This window comes from Cryptomeria japonica, chromosome 3 (assembly GCF_030272615.1).
Source record: "Cryptomeria japonica chromosome 3, Sugi_1.0, whole genome shotgun sequence".
Taxonomy (NCBI): Eukaryota; Viridiplantae; Streptophyta; class Pinopsida; order Cupressales; family Cupressaceae; genus Cryptomeria; species Cryptomeria japonica.
In genome coordinates, this window is record NC_081407.1 from 740,484,041 (window position 1) to 740,498,533 (window position 14,493).

The 14,493-nt window shown below is 34.4% G+C and overlaps 1 pseudogene; it reads right to left on the reverse strand.

Annotated features, from left to right (window-relative positions):
• Nucleotides 1-3,539: 3,539 nt before the first annotated feature.
• LOC131044036 (protein DETOXIFICATION 49-like) lies at nucleotides 3,540-5,241 on the reverse strand (annotated as a pseudogene).
• Nucleotides 5,242-14,493: the final 9,252 nt, after the last annotated feature.

The following is a 14,493-nucleotide window of genomic DNA, read 5'->3' on the forward strand; positions in this document are numbered from 1 at the left end:
ACCATACGATGGACGCTACACTGTGGTCATCATAGGCCATTGGAATCACTCTACGGGTCAGCATTGGCAACTACCAGAACCACCGTACGGGTCAAGATTGACAACTACCAGAACCACCGTACAAGTTAGCATTGGCAACTACCGTACGGGTTAACTCAATACGTACGAGGCAACAACCGTATGGTATGTAGGAGACAACAATCGTACGGTACGTACGGGTCCGTACGTACTTCAACAGTGGATTAGGTCATTTTTTATTTTCTCACGCCTTCAAAGACACCACAAAAGAGCTACGTAGAATAATTCTTAAAGAATATTGTCTCCGCTGCTTTTCGAGCTCAGCAAATCCAAACCTAAAAACTAAGAAAGGGAAAATAAAATTTTAAAAAATTGGCCATATATATTCCATTGAAGAAGTTTGGAGGACGTAATGGATTCCTGTGACAGGTTTACTCCACATCACACACATGAAATATGAAGCTCGTCTTATTGCATCGTGTGTAATGATATGTAAATGATAATTGCATTCATGCGTTCACCATTTTTAATGAGCAAAAAATTCACGTTTTTTTTCTAGCCTCCAGACCCCAAAATTTGCACACTAATTTGTTATTTCATTCACAGCCTGCAAAATTTCTTCAACAAATTTCAGCTCTAAATTTACTTCAATTAGAATAAAAGGCACTGAATTATTAAATGCTCTTTAATTTAGTGTACACAGTTAAAAGGGCAAGATATGAACACACTTATTATCTAATATATGAACACTCTTATTATCTATCCATTTTTTAAATTCTCATGAATATTAAAGATCTTAATTATTTAATATAGAAATTTTCAAATTTCTGTTGCATTAAATAAATTATATATTAGATATGTCTTTTTCATATTTTATATTGTAAGATTAAATGACACATTTTAAGCTTTGATTTGTTTAGATAACTAATCTAATTTTAATTTATTATTTACTATTAAATCTCTAATACCATTTATGATTTAATTACTCTTAGAAAGAGCCCAGTTTAATTGGTTTCATTTTATTATTGATTCATATATAATGTGTGATAACGGTAATGCAAATTTGGATATTAAAATTTGAATTATTTTTAAAATATAAATTTTTATATATATTATAGAGTTATAGTTTAATTGGTAAGAGTTAAGTTATTTGATTATGTCTTCCATCAATTTGTAATTATCTAAGAGGTACAATAAATAAGGAATGAAATTAACATCATGTTTATAAAAAAATTGATAGAGTGGTTACCCTTTAATCCTTGACCCTTAACTGAAAAAACAAATTATTTGTGTAGCTTAGGCTCATGCTTCAATAGATCAACAATTTACAAGAATACTCTAGAATTGTTATAAACCCTCCCCCTCTCCCTCTCACCATATATATAAAATTCTAAAATTGAAATCCTCTAATGTAAAATATCTATCATTAACACTCATTAGAAAATACATATCACCATAAAATCCATATTATGTGATTAAAATAATACAACCATAAATATTATAAAAATTAGAATTACATAAGTAAAACAATATGTAATGAGTGGGTAATATTAGATTGGAGAGGAAGTGTCACAAAAATATTACATTTTAGACAAAATATATAGTCTCTATGGAATTAGTAATTTGTATATTTACTTGACAATTAAGTCTTACTTAAAATAGTATATAACTCTTGTGGCAATCAATTTCATTTGTAACTTTATTATTTTGATTTGATTAATGCTACTTTCAATATCAATAAACATAGAATTTAGATTGTAAATTTGAAAACAAAATATCTTCAACTTTTAAAATTTTATTTGATTAATATAGAATCTGGAAATATTTAAAGAGATGGAAAAGATTTTATAAAAAATAATTAGGGTAACTTTCATTGGTGTTTTGATTTGACTCATTAGATTGTAATGTTAAATAAAATTTAAGAAGTAATTTATTTTTTTAATGCTTTGCATTGAACCTATGTAATTTTTAAAGAGGAATAATCACTTTTAATATGAACAAGTATAAAATTTAGGTTTAATTTGGAAAAAAATATCTTCTACTTTTTAATTTTGATTTGATTAATGTAGATTTTAGGATTAAAAACATTTAAAGGGATGAATGTTTTTTTAATAAGGATAGAATTTAGGTAGCTTTGGAATTTTTTCAGTTTAGTCTTTGATTTTGGTGTAGATTTTATGTTTAGGAAAATTTTAAGAGATTGAAAAATTATATCAATGTTAAAATTATAGATTGAACAAGAAAATTTATATCAATGTTAAAACTATAGATTGAACAGGTTAGAAACAATGCCACATTTGCCCTCATAGTTCATCATACCATTGCCTTCCACAAGGCTTGTAACAATGTCAGTATCTCTTGCAGATAATACACCACTAGAATGTGACACTTCTTTTTCCACCTCTAAATTTGTAGCTCCTCATATCGGTATGAGTGCTAACACTAACTCTAGCACCGACTTCTTGATTGCTCCATAAGAGCCTTCAACAAAAAAGATTGGTATGTGAAAGAACAAATTAAAATCCTTGTTCTTCAAGTGTGCTTAGCTAGAGAAGTAGCCTAAATTTATTTCTTTTTGTACTTGCAATGAAATAAATATTTCTAATAATGGTTCAGATCTAAAAAAAAATTCATGTGATTATAAGGAATACAAAAGAAGTCTCATTACAACAACTATCTCTTTAAGGAAAAAAGTATGCAGTCCCAAACCAAAGCCCTTTTATACTTCGCACAATTTTTATTTCTTTCTCCCAAGTATCCATTTTAGCTTAAACTACCTAGTTTTTTCTTATTATAGCATATTTTCATCTTGGACAGAAAACGCATTTGCAAGAGCATCAAAATTATAATGATTCATATCAATACACATATCATGCAACGATATCTTAAAAAAGCTACTTCAACCGTGAGAGACAGATGTATTTAATGTACCCAACTCCAAAAATATAGTGATTCATATCTTGTAAATTGAAAAAACATGTTTGTTTTATTAGACAAAAGATTTTTTTTTTAAATTATAAATTGTAAAGGAATTTCAAAAGAACCCCAAAATCTATATGAATACATTTGTTACAAATATCCTATATTATATTTAGAACTCTGGAACTATTAGTGTAAATAACTATCGGCACCTTTATTGATGCAAGCGCTAATTAAAAATATTAAAATGGAAATAGGCTTCTGTGATTTAGTGTGGTACAAGGCTGGGCGTAGGTCCGCGTAGGTCCGTCATAATTATCTGCGTTTAGTTCAAGAGCGACGACATTCTATAGCGGTAATCTTGACCAAATCTCAGTACGTGGCCTAACTAGCATGTCGAATGCCGTCTCGATAAATAAATTGACTTAATATATTCTAAGTGTCATCCAATAACGACAGAGAAGCACTTTACTGATACGACACAATTATTTGAACACTAAATTGGAAGTCTATTTAAGCAGAAAGTAAAACTCTATATTGTCGAAACTGAAAACGATAATCAAGCTTGACACTCTCTCCAAATTAGCAGGGCCTGCTGACAGCTACAAACAAACTACAGTTAGTAAAGGCTGTACGGTCGTTTCTTCATACTGAATATACAGAGTTCTGTAAATACATTGTTCCTTCTCTTGTTGACATAAAATGTGGATCTGTTGAGGCTCTGCAGTGAGGTCCTTGGCTCTTTCCGCTTCAACAATCCAGTCAGTCCGCACCAACACAGATAACATGAAAATGAGGCACGACACTTGCGCCGACAGCATGCCAAGCCACAGACCCACAAATTCAAATTTCATGTAAACAAAACACAGAGTCAATGCAACGGGCGTCCCTATCAAATAGAAGGAGCCCAAATTTATATGTACGGCACTGCTCGGCCGCGCGCTGCTTCGGAGGACTCCGCATGCCGTCGTTTGCGTCCAATTCGCGAGCTCACAGACGCCCACTATTGGCAGTGTCGACGAGACAAGCGACAGAATCTCCACATTTTGAGTGAACATTCTACCCCACCAGTGACGCACGGTTAGTGTAAAGCCCATCGGTATAAAGCTCAGTAGAGCCGCCAATGCAACTGCTACTGTCATGGCAGTGCGGGCCTTGGCCGGTCTGTTTGCACCGAGCTCGTTTCCCACTCTCGTGGAAACTGCCACGCCCAACAACGATGGAAATATGTAAAGAAATGCCGTGGTCTGGATGAGAACTCCCATCGAGGCTACAGTTGTTTTGGGGTCTAGAAACAGTCCGCAGAGAATAATCATGAACTCGTACCACTACCACTCTAAGCACACCGATGCGCAGCTGGGGATTGCTAGTCTCAGAAACGACATCCATTCTTTCAGGCATTCTCTCGACAGCCCCGGCAGCGAATCCTTGTAAACTCCCGACAGCCATATGTAGCACACCAAGCATATAACAATGTTAAATTCCGTCCATACGGCAGCCAGGGCAACACCCCGGATTGATAGTTTGAAATATACCACAAGAAGAAAATTGATGGGAATGTGAAGGAGAAGAGCCACGCCTGCTGAAACTGTGACCGGAAGGGTGGAGCTCTGCGTTCGGAGAAAAATCTTCAGCGGATGAAGAAATGACTGCGCGATGAGATTGGGCAGAGAGTAAAGCACATACGTGCCTGCCATCCTGGTAATGCTCTCATCCTGCCCGCACCACAGCAGAAGCGATTCGATGTTTAACCACAGCAAACTTATGGACACAGAGGCGCAGAGAAGGATGAGAATTGTTCTTTGAAGAGAGTGCCCGAGAAGACTGCTCGCTCCAAAAGCCTGACTGCACAGGGGTTCCATTCCCATAGCCAGGCCGGAAATAACCGAATAGCCCGTTATGTTTGCAAACCCAATTGAAAGAGAGCCTCCCGCCAGCTCCAACTCTCCCAGGTAGCCCAGGAACTTCATGGAGATCGCGCTTCTCAGGTAGAGAAGCAATCCAGTAACTACGATTGGCAGAGAGATTGTGCCCAGCATCACCAACTCCTGTAAAACCTGAACGCAATATATCTCGTCAACCAGGCCGAATACAATTAAATTTTACATTTTGTAACATAACTGCAACTAGAAAGAAATGCCCAATACCCACCTTAAGACGTGCTGGCCAGTGGTCGAGCTCGTCGTAATCAGGATCATCCTCTCCTTGTGCTACGAGACACTTGTCAAACATATCTCGAATCTGATTCGCGTCATCATGCGCCCAAACTTGACGATTATCTTCGAGGCTTTCACATTTAAACATCTTGTACTTTCAACGTCGGCACAGATATTTTCACTTATTTTGACGCTCGTTACTGACAACACAAACGTATTGGATTAACTGGTGGCCGCGAAACTAAGTATTTTAGACTTGTTCGACTAGCGAGAAGCTATTTGAATGAGAGTAAATAACTTCAAGTCTTTCAGCAAGTTCAGTGGGCGAAGACGGGAATTTATAGCAAATCCAAAAGCCAAAATGACAAATTTCATTACTGGAACTGACAAAGTTGTAAGTATATTTCTCAGTCAACCAGCCAGCTTGGCAGTGCAAAAAGACCTAAAACACGATGTTTTCTTCTGCAAGGAAGATGTTTCTGCTTACACTTAGCTACTTGAAAATCTATTTAACGGCAAGCTGGTGATGAGAACAATGTAACTTGTTCTGTGCGACATTTCCAAGAGGCTACTATACTCTGCTTCGAAAATCGCACCGCTGAAGGTGAACCCAAGGAGAAATTCTGAAAGCTAATTCGAACCGATTAAGCGCGTGAAATCAACATTGTCTTTGTTATTTATGCAATGCAACGCTATAGCCCTATCAAATTCTACGCGGCGATGTTAAGTTTCACGTTTGCGATAAAATGCAAGCTTTCTTGGACCGATATATCTGAATAAACAATTATTTCAGATATACCGGTTTATTAATAAGTAGCGTTGCACCAAAATGAGGTGTAATGTTTATACTCATAGTAAAATATAGATTGAACAATGTATATGAGGATGCAAGTTGTCGTAAGCAAGAAGTACGTTTGTTCGTTGTTATTATTTCCAATATTAATGGGTTGGTTCTGAAATGCAGCAAAATCAATAAAGAATAAATGCAAGTTAAACTAAAATATTAAGTTGTAGAAACGGATGCTATTATGCAATTTTTTTATACTGCATGTATAGCGTTCACTTTGGGGAATGGTTACATTAGAGACAGTTATTGTTGATTGCCGATTTATTCTTTTTACAACTCTGGCAAGTCAAAAGATGTACAAAATTTTGTATTATTACATTCAATTGTATGTAGACCTATTCATGCTCTCTCTTGTTCTCCAAAATCCTTTTTTGCTTTTTAAACACAAGATGGTGAACAAAGGCTTCAATATAATCCAGGAGAAGTATGTTGGTGTGCAAACCTTTTGACGTGGTTTCAAGTATATGGTCGTTGATGATGACAAAATTGTTGTGCCTTGGAAATTCGTCGTATGTGTAAACATAAGGCAATCTTTGTGTGAGAGAGAGGCCAAAACAACAAGATTAAATTCATTGTTTCTTATGTATTCTCTTTAGATTTCATACCACACCAACATGTCCATGCATCAATTTCAATTTTGAGTATGCTTTTTGAGAAGTTATGTGCATTGAATGTGCTTGTCCAGCCACATTGATATGAATCATTAGTGAGTACCACAACTATCAACTCTTGACATGATGTATTAAACTTTAAAATGGCTTGTAAATCATCATTTTTCTCAACTACATTAGATAGCATTCTGCACAGGAATAATAATTGAATTAAGATATTAAATTACTAAAAGCAATAATTTGAATAGTTATTTAAAATGTAGGTAGACAAAAATGCAAATTTGGTTACCTTCTACATTGAGGTTCGATAATGAATGCCATCCAAACAACCAAAACCACCAAAGTTATTAGATGACTAGAATCAATACCCAATTTTAGATGAAAAATATATAGCTCAAGTAATTAGGTAAAATGCAAAATTGTGTTAAACAAAAATTAGTGGGACTTTTACTTGTAATTTTTAACTCCAAATTTCAAGCTATACATGGATTGTAAAATTGGAAAATAAATATTAATCACAAAATGCTCCTTTCAACTCTAAATATTAATACATATGAATTTAATTATTTAGATTTTTTTTTATTAAAGTGGGGAAGGGCCCCAACCCATTACAAATCGGACACCAACTATTAAAACCAAACCTAGAACAACCTATCATAGTGATAGAAAAATGGGGCAACCAACCAAACAATATAGCTAGAGTGAAGCAATTTATGTATCTTATTTTGAAACTCAATTTTTTTTGCCATTTTTTTTGGTTGATGAAAACCGACATAGTAATAAAACCCTAAAAAGACCGACTTTGTTTGTTGCCCTAAAAACACATGTTATAAGCGGCTGGGATGCTTAAGGCATTCTAAGGTTGATGTACTATTTTTGTTGGATAATAAGAAAGATTGGAGGGCTATGTATGGTGAACGTAACCCATTCTGGGTGAACCATGTTAAATCTCTGTGTTATCCGTGTCCTATTTTATTTCTTTATCTTTTGTATTTAAATCTGCATATAATTGCTAGTTCATAGTTGCTTCGGATATGCTTGAAACCCTAACAATAACAACTTCAATATCCTTGTGAATGTGAGCTATAAAAAAATTCACAATAGTGCTGAAGGGATTAAAACTCTTGTTGATAAATGACAAAAAATATAATATTGGAAATCTAGGGAGAATACTATCACTGAGGCTGATAAGGGAATGTAGGTCAGTGATGATAAAGGCCCTTGTATTCATACTTGGGGGAACCTTAAAAAGACAAGGGAGTAGGCCAATCACATTTTGCAAGGCGTAAAGAGCCTATCTCATGATTTTGATTAGATAGAAGCAAAATTTGTTGAAGCCTTGAATAATCTTTGTTATTTATTTTTTTTCTGGGCCTACTATGTTAAAGGTCTATTTTAAGAAATTAGTTGAGATAAAGAAATCTAAATAACTAATCAATTTAGAAACTTTAGTTAAGATAAAAGTTGATAAAGCTTTTGAGATGTCTCCCACTCCTTTCCACTCAAAATCATTTTTTTGCTTTACCACCCCTCCTTGGGATGATGCTCTCCATTGTAGATCTAACTCAGCTAAATTTAGTGATATAAATTTCATCTCCAAAAGGGGTTCTCTCTTGGCTAGATGTTAATCTTGTGGTGGTTGTGGTTGAGGCTCCTTATATGGGAGCTCATGTGCCTATTTCTCCAACTTTGGGTCCTTCTACCTCTCCCATGAAGTTGAGTGTTGCTACTCTCCATGGGTCCTCTAGCTCTAGTCAACATGTTTATGATGTAGATCTTCTTAGAAAAATCTTATCTATTGCTTCTGGGGCTAAGATTGTTTCTTCTGAAAAAATGAAAGGTTTTGTTAAGCCAATACTCTATGTTGTTGTTTCTCTCATGATTCTTCTAGGGATATGAATGTTGGGCTGTGAGGAATATTTATTTTAGCATGGCTTCATTTGTTAGTTCTCTTTTTTTGGCCTTCTCTTCCTAATCTGAATCACCAGGTTCAAGAGGTTTGGTCACTTCTGGTTGAGGATAAAATAGAGCTTTACCTTTCTACTAGAGGTATTTTTTTGGTGTGATTTTATTATGAGGATGATCAGTAGGTTGTACTTGATGATGGGTCTTGGAGGTGGGATTCTCATCCCCTCTCCATGTCACCCTAGGTTTCTTCTTTCAACCCCTTGAAAGATTTGACTAGTATTCTAATATTTTGGGTAAGGTTGCCTTATCTTCTCTTTAATTTTTGGTATAATGAAGATATTCATAACTCTCTAGGAAAATATTTGAAGGTTGACCCAATGACCAAAACCCTTTGGTCACACATCATTTGTGCGCATTGTAGTCAAAGTGGATATTTGAAAAGCTTTACCTAGAGAAGTTATTCTATAGGTTAATGATAGATTTTGGTGTCAGTTGGTAGACTATGAGAGGATTCCCTTTCATTGTAGGCACTATTTTCTACTGTATATTTGGCTTCTAAGTACTCCCAAAATGCTTGGGGGTAGTCTTCCTCAACTTGGAAGAATGCTGTTTGGATCTATCTCACTATTTTATTTTTATGTTTCTTTTGAGGATGATGTTTTAGACGATTTTGATCCTCCTACTCCTTATTATCCTCCTCTCAGTTCTAATGTTTTAATAGTAAGAGTTTTTTCTAATTATTATGGTGTTCGATTTGTCATCTCTCCTCCTAACATTGTCTACGCCTAAACTGCCACTTCTACTGGTAATATTTGTTTTGTTGCTCCTACACGTAATAATGATGTTTTTGTTGATAAATTTGTTGTCTTGGTAGTCGTTGATCCACCTTTGTCTTTGGATTAGCATTCTTTTATTGTTTACGTGGATCTACATGACTAGTTGTCCAATGTAAGAAGAAGCCATCTAAGGATAGAATGGTTGATAAGTAGATCCCATAAAACTTGCTGAGTGTACAGTACTTTATTGATCAGTCACCACATTTCAACAGTTATCAATCCTTTTAATTTCAATTCAATCACCCCAATACGGGATTCATAATCCATTTTTAGGTGACTAACATCCTTAGCCACATTCTCAAGAATTGAAAGCATCTTTTTCTTGTCTTTTTCTATGATTTAATTACCATCCCCAATCTAAAAAGTAGAGTAACTACCACCCTTTTGCAAAGCATCCATTTTACTCTTCAAATACCAAATGTTGATATTCACCTAGTTTATTTCCAAAAAGAGTCATTTTAGATATCCAAAACTGATCAATTTCTACATCTCTAGAAATTCCCAAATACTCATTAGGATCCTAATGTTCTCCTCCAAGGATGATAGAATATTTCTACAAATCCCTTGGAAACGGGGCATTTAAATATAGTGTCATAAAATTGTGACCCTAGAAATTTTCAACCATATCAGGGTCCTCACGCAAGCAAAAATGAATCCCTTAGCCTGATTGAAGACCAAAGATTGCTCAACCCCTGAGAAATGCATCTCCTATGCCCTCTGCACTGCATAACCTACATCATGTCCTGCAAAAAAGGGCAGGACAGGGGTGTGGCGCACCTATCCCCCATAGGAAAGGGGTGTAGTGCCCCTTTCCTCCTAGGGCAGGGGTGTGGCTCCCCTATCCCTTGTCCTATTTTAGGGCAGGACCCTTCCTAAGTCTGCATTGAAGGTTGTGCAGTGAGCGGGAAAACTTCCCCTATGTCAGCCTGTGACAAAAATTAGTTTCATTAACCTTAATTTTTAAGTATAAAATTTTAATTTACCCTCTCATTTGCATAAGTTCAATAAGGTGAAAATTTGCGATCAAGCATTCAAGCATCCCTTTCAAGCATTGAGCATCTCAAGTCTCCCTTCAAGGCTAGGTGTTGCATTCAAGTCAAGGATTCAACCATTGAAGAGGAGATGCATTTCAACATTCAATTTCATACAAGAATTTCTATCAAAATTTCTATCAAAACCTCCCTTGAGGTGATTTACATTTTAGTCTTCCATTTATGTTTACTTGCAAGTACTTTCTTTCATTAATTGGTTAATTCCAAAACTGGGGTTTAACCTGAAGGCAAACCCCCAATGCCAACCCCTTTTCCTCTCTTTTCTATGTGTAGGTTGCAGGTGTGTAGCTATACTATCAAATTTGGAATCCATTTGCAGAGGTAGAAAAACCCTTTTCGTTTCACAGATTTTTTGAAGGACCGTGTACACTTTCACCATGGTCCAGGAAACGTTTCCTCAAATTCCCACAACAGCTTCTTCTCAATATATTACTACCAAATCCTGGTGCACAACTTCATCCAACACTTCAATCTTGAGTTATTATCAGTTCTTCATCTCTTTTCACTTAGTCCTAATACATAATTTAATCAATTACTTTTCATTTTGAGTACAAGAGGGGATTGACTTATCATTCTCATTTCATTTAGGATTCTATCTTCTTCTTTGGAGTTTAAACCTAGTCAATTCCCCCCCCCCCCCTCCCCCCCCCCTCTTCTAATGTAATGCATGAAAAGTTTTTGAAGGGAAATCCGTAGTGAAACTCTCATCTCTCCTTGGGAAAGGGTAGCTTTCCTCTTGATCTCTTATTCACACATTTTTCACCCACCATTACATTTTAGTGAACCCGACGTCTTGCATGCTTTCTTTTGAAGAAAATTTCATATTTTTCATTTACAAGTTTAATTTTTCTACAAACTTAGTGGTTCATTCATTCAAAACACTAATTCATATGCTTGTGGTTATCTTAGATTTGACATTTGTTTTGTTTGTCAATTTCAATTTCCTCATTATCTTGTTAAAACCCTAATTTTCAAAATCATCTTGAACTTGTACAAAAATTTGATTTCCATTTAATTTTCATATTTGTGATTATTCTTAGACTTGTTTTCATTCCTACAATTCAAATTTTCAATCTCCCTTATTTTCCCCAAAATTCAAATTTCAAATAAGAGGTTAGGTCATAAAACCCTAATTTTCAAATTTAATTAGATTTTGTACAAATTTCAATCAATTTCATTCAAATGCAAATTTGTAAACATTTTCCAAGGTGTCCCTATCCATTAGATTTGACCTTTTTCAAATTTGCAATTCAATTCCTGTTTTTCTTCAAAACCCTAATAGGGTCCTATTTTTAAATTTGAACCTTAATTTCGCCCACCTAGAAATCGTAAAATTCACCAATTTTGGGGGGGTAGCTTTGAAACCATGATAATATTCATCCTTGAAATTTTTTAAAAAGATTGGTCGGACCATGTGCATTCCCACCACAGTCCTCGACTTTTTTCTCAAAATTTTGGGAGACTGTTATGACTGTATTTAGTAGCCTAAATCCAAAACATTGGTTGATTTTGTCGATTTTTTATCCCTCTAGAATACAAGATACCTCCAAAATTCAACATTTCAAATTTCAAAAAAAAATTTAAAATTAAGAGGTTAGTTATAGTCTGCCCTAATTTTTAAAATCCTGTTAATTTAAATTAAGTGGTATCCCCTTGGCCTTAATTTTAGAATTCCAATTGTGTCTTTTTCTTTCTCCAACAAATTTTAAATTGTGTAATCATTATTTTCTTAAATTTTGAATTACTCGATTTTATAAGCTTTGTTCATATACTTCAAATTTTCCCTCTAATGCATGAGTTTTACCACTATTAGTCCTACCTATACTATCCCTGTTAGACAAAGCATTATAATTAAGGCCTCCCAAGGTTTAATTAATGAGGAGATGGAGTCTAATTTGGGTGACTTCTTTAATGAGGATCATGCTAATTCTTCCAATCCTAGTCATGTGCCTATTTACCCCATTGATGAATCCCATGATGAAGAAGAAACTTTAACTAGGGTCTCTATAGATAAACTTTCCAAATTGGACAATCAATTTGATAACTTTCAACAATGGATGTCCCAAGAATACCCTAATAGTGAAGCTCTTCCATTAATTGAAGACCTTAAGCGCATGACTCAAAGTTGAAAGAATTGAATTAATATATTGCAAGGCATTTCACATATTGTTGATTCTAATGTCATGCCTATCAAGGGTTGTGCTAAAACCCTAGGTTATTCACAACCTTCAACACAAGTCAATCCTTCAATTCCTTTGACTACTCTTATGACTGGTATTCCTATTTTTACCTCCAACATCATGGCTACTTCCAACTCAAAATTTCATCCTCCATCATTGCCTATGTCTTCAATAAGTGTTCCTATTATCCCTTAACCAATCAATGTGACAAAAGGGGGGCAATTCCTTCAACAACTTTGTTCCTCCTTTAAGTGTCCCCTTTCCTACCCAATTGTCACCTATACCTACTTATCATTATGTCCCACCATCTTATTCTCAGTCCATGCCTTCTTTCAATAACATCCCACCACCTTCTCAATCAACTATGTCTAATATCAACTCTTCTATCGAAGCAACAATTAACAATCTTGCTCAAACTGTATCTTCCTTACAACAAAAAAATTGCTTCTATGAGTCAATCCAAGTTTAGTGTGGCCACCTTTGATGTTGCAAGCCCACTTTCTCTTGATATTGTTTAAGTTGTGCCACCTAAACATGTTGAGGTCCCTCAATTAGAACTCTATAATGAAAAAGGTGATCCTCTTACACATGTCAAAACATTCCCAACCTTGTGTACAAACTTTGCTTATGATGAAAGATTACTTGCAAAACTGCTTACAAGAACACTAAGAGATAAAGCTCTACAATGGTATTGCTCTTTTCCTTCTTATTCTATCACTTCTTTTCAACAATTGGCAAATGCTTTCATCCAACAATTTCAAAACAATATTAGTCCTAAAATCACTTTGACTGACTTAATGCATTGTAAACAAGGTGTTAAAGAAAAAGTGATTTATTTTATTGATAGATATAAGCATTTATGTGCTCAAATTTCTTTTCTTATACAAGATAGTGATATTCAAAGAATATTTATTTCTAATTTGCAAAAAGATAATAGCAAAAAACTCTTTTTTCTACAATCAACAATCAACAGATACAATCAACAACATTTGAATGCTACAATCAACAACATGTGAATGATACAATCAACAACATGTGAATGCTACAACAGGTGTGCCTTCTATTTGTAAATTATTCCAAAGAGAAAGACAATTTACTCCTTTGAATGAATCTTTACATAGTATTATGTCTCAGTTATTGCAAAGAAATGTTATATCAAACTTCCTCCTATAAAATCAGTTGATCCTTCTAAACTTCCATCCCCTAATTTTGATAACAATTCATTTTGTCATTTTCATTGTCAGCCTAGTCATGATACTAAGAAATTTTTTGCATTCAAAAATAAGATTCAAGATTTGATTGATAATAATACTATATCTATGGTAGGTGTGAATGATAAAGGGAATAAATCAGTATCTCCTCCAAATTAAAATCTTAAAATGATCCCTTACCTTCTCATACCTCTAACATGATTGAGATTGTTCCTACTTCTTTCTCTTCTGAGGAATTTACCTCTATGGCTCCAAACTTGGTAAATATGGTAGAAAAACAAAATACGGCTAAGTATCCTTGTATTACATTTGACCCTAGTGAGACCATTAGAGCACCCGATGGTCCTTTATACATAGTTGTGAAGGTTAAGGATATCCCTTTCCGTGGTGCTCTTATTGATCCCTCTTGCATGGTTAATGCAATCACTGAGGAGTATCTTTTCACTTTAGGATTGCATAAACCAATTGTAGACACCTAAAATTGTCCAATCTAATTAAATAAATATTTTTATTTAATTAATTACTTTAGCCTAATTCTTCTATTAATTAAATAAATCTTTATTTATTTAATTAATTCATTTATCTTCTTCTACCCTTATTTCTCATTTAAATAAATACATTTATTTATTTAAATTATCCTTTTCTTAAATTAAATAAATATCTTATTTATTTAATTGATCCCACTTCTTCTATTAATTAAATAAATCTTTATTTATTTAATTAATTCATTAACCTTTTCTACCTATGACACATGT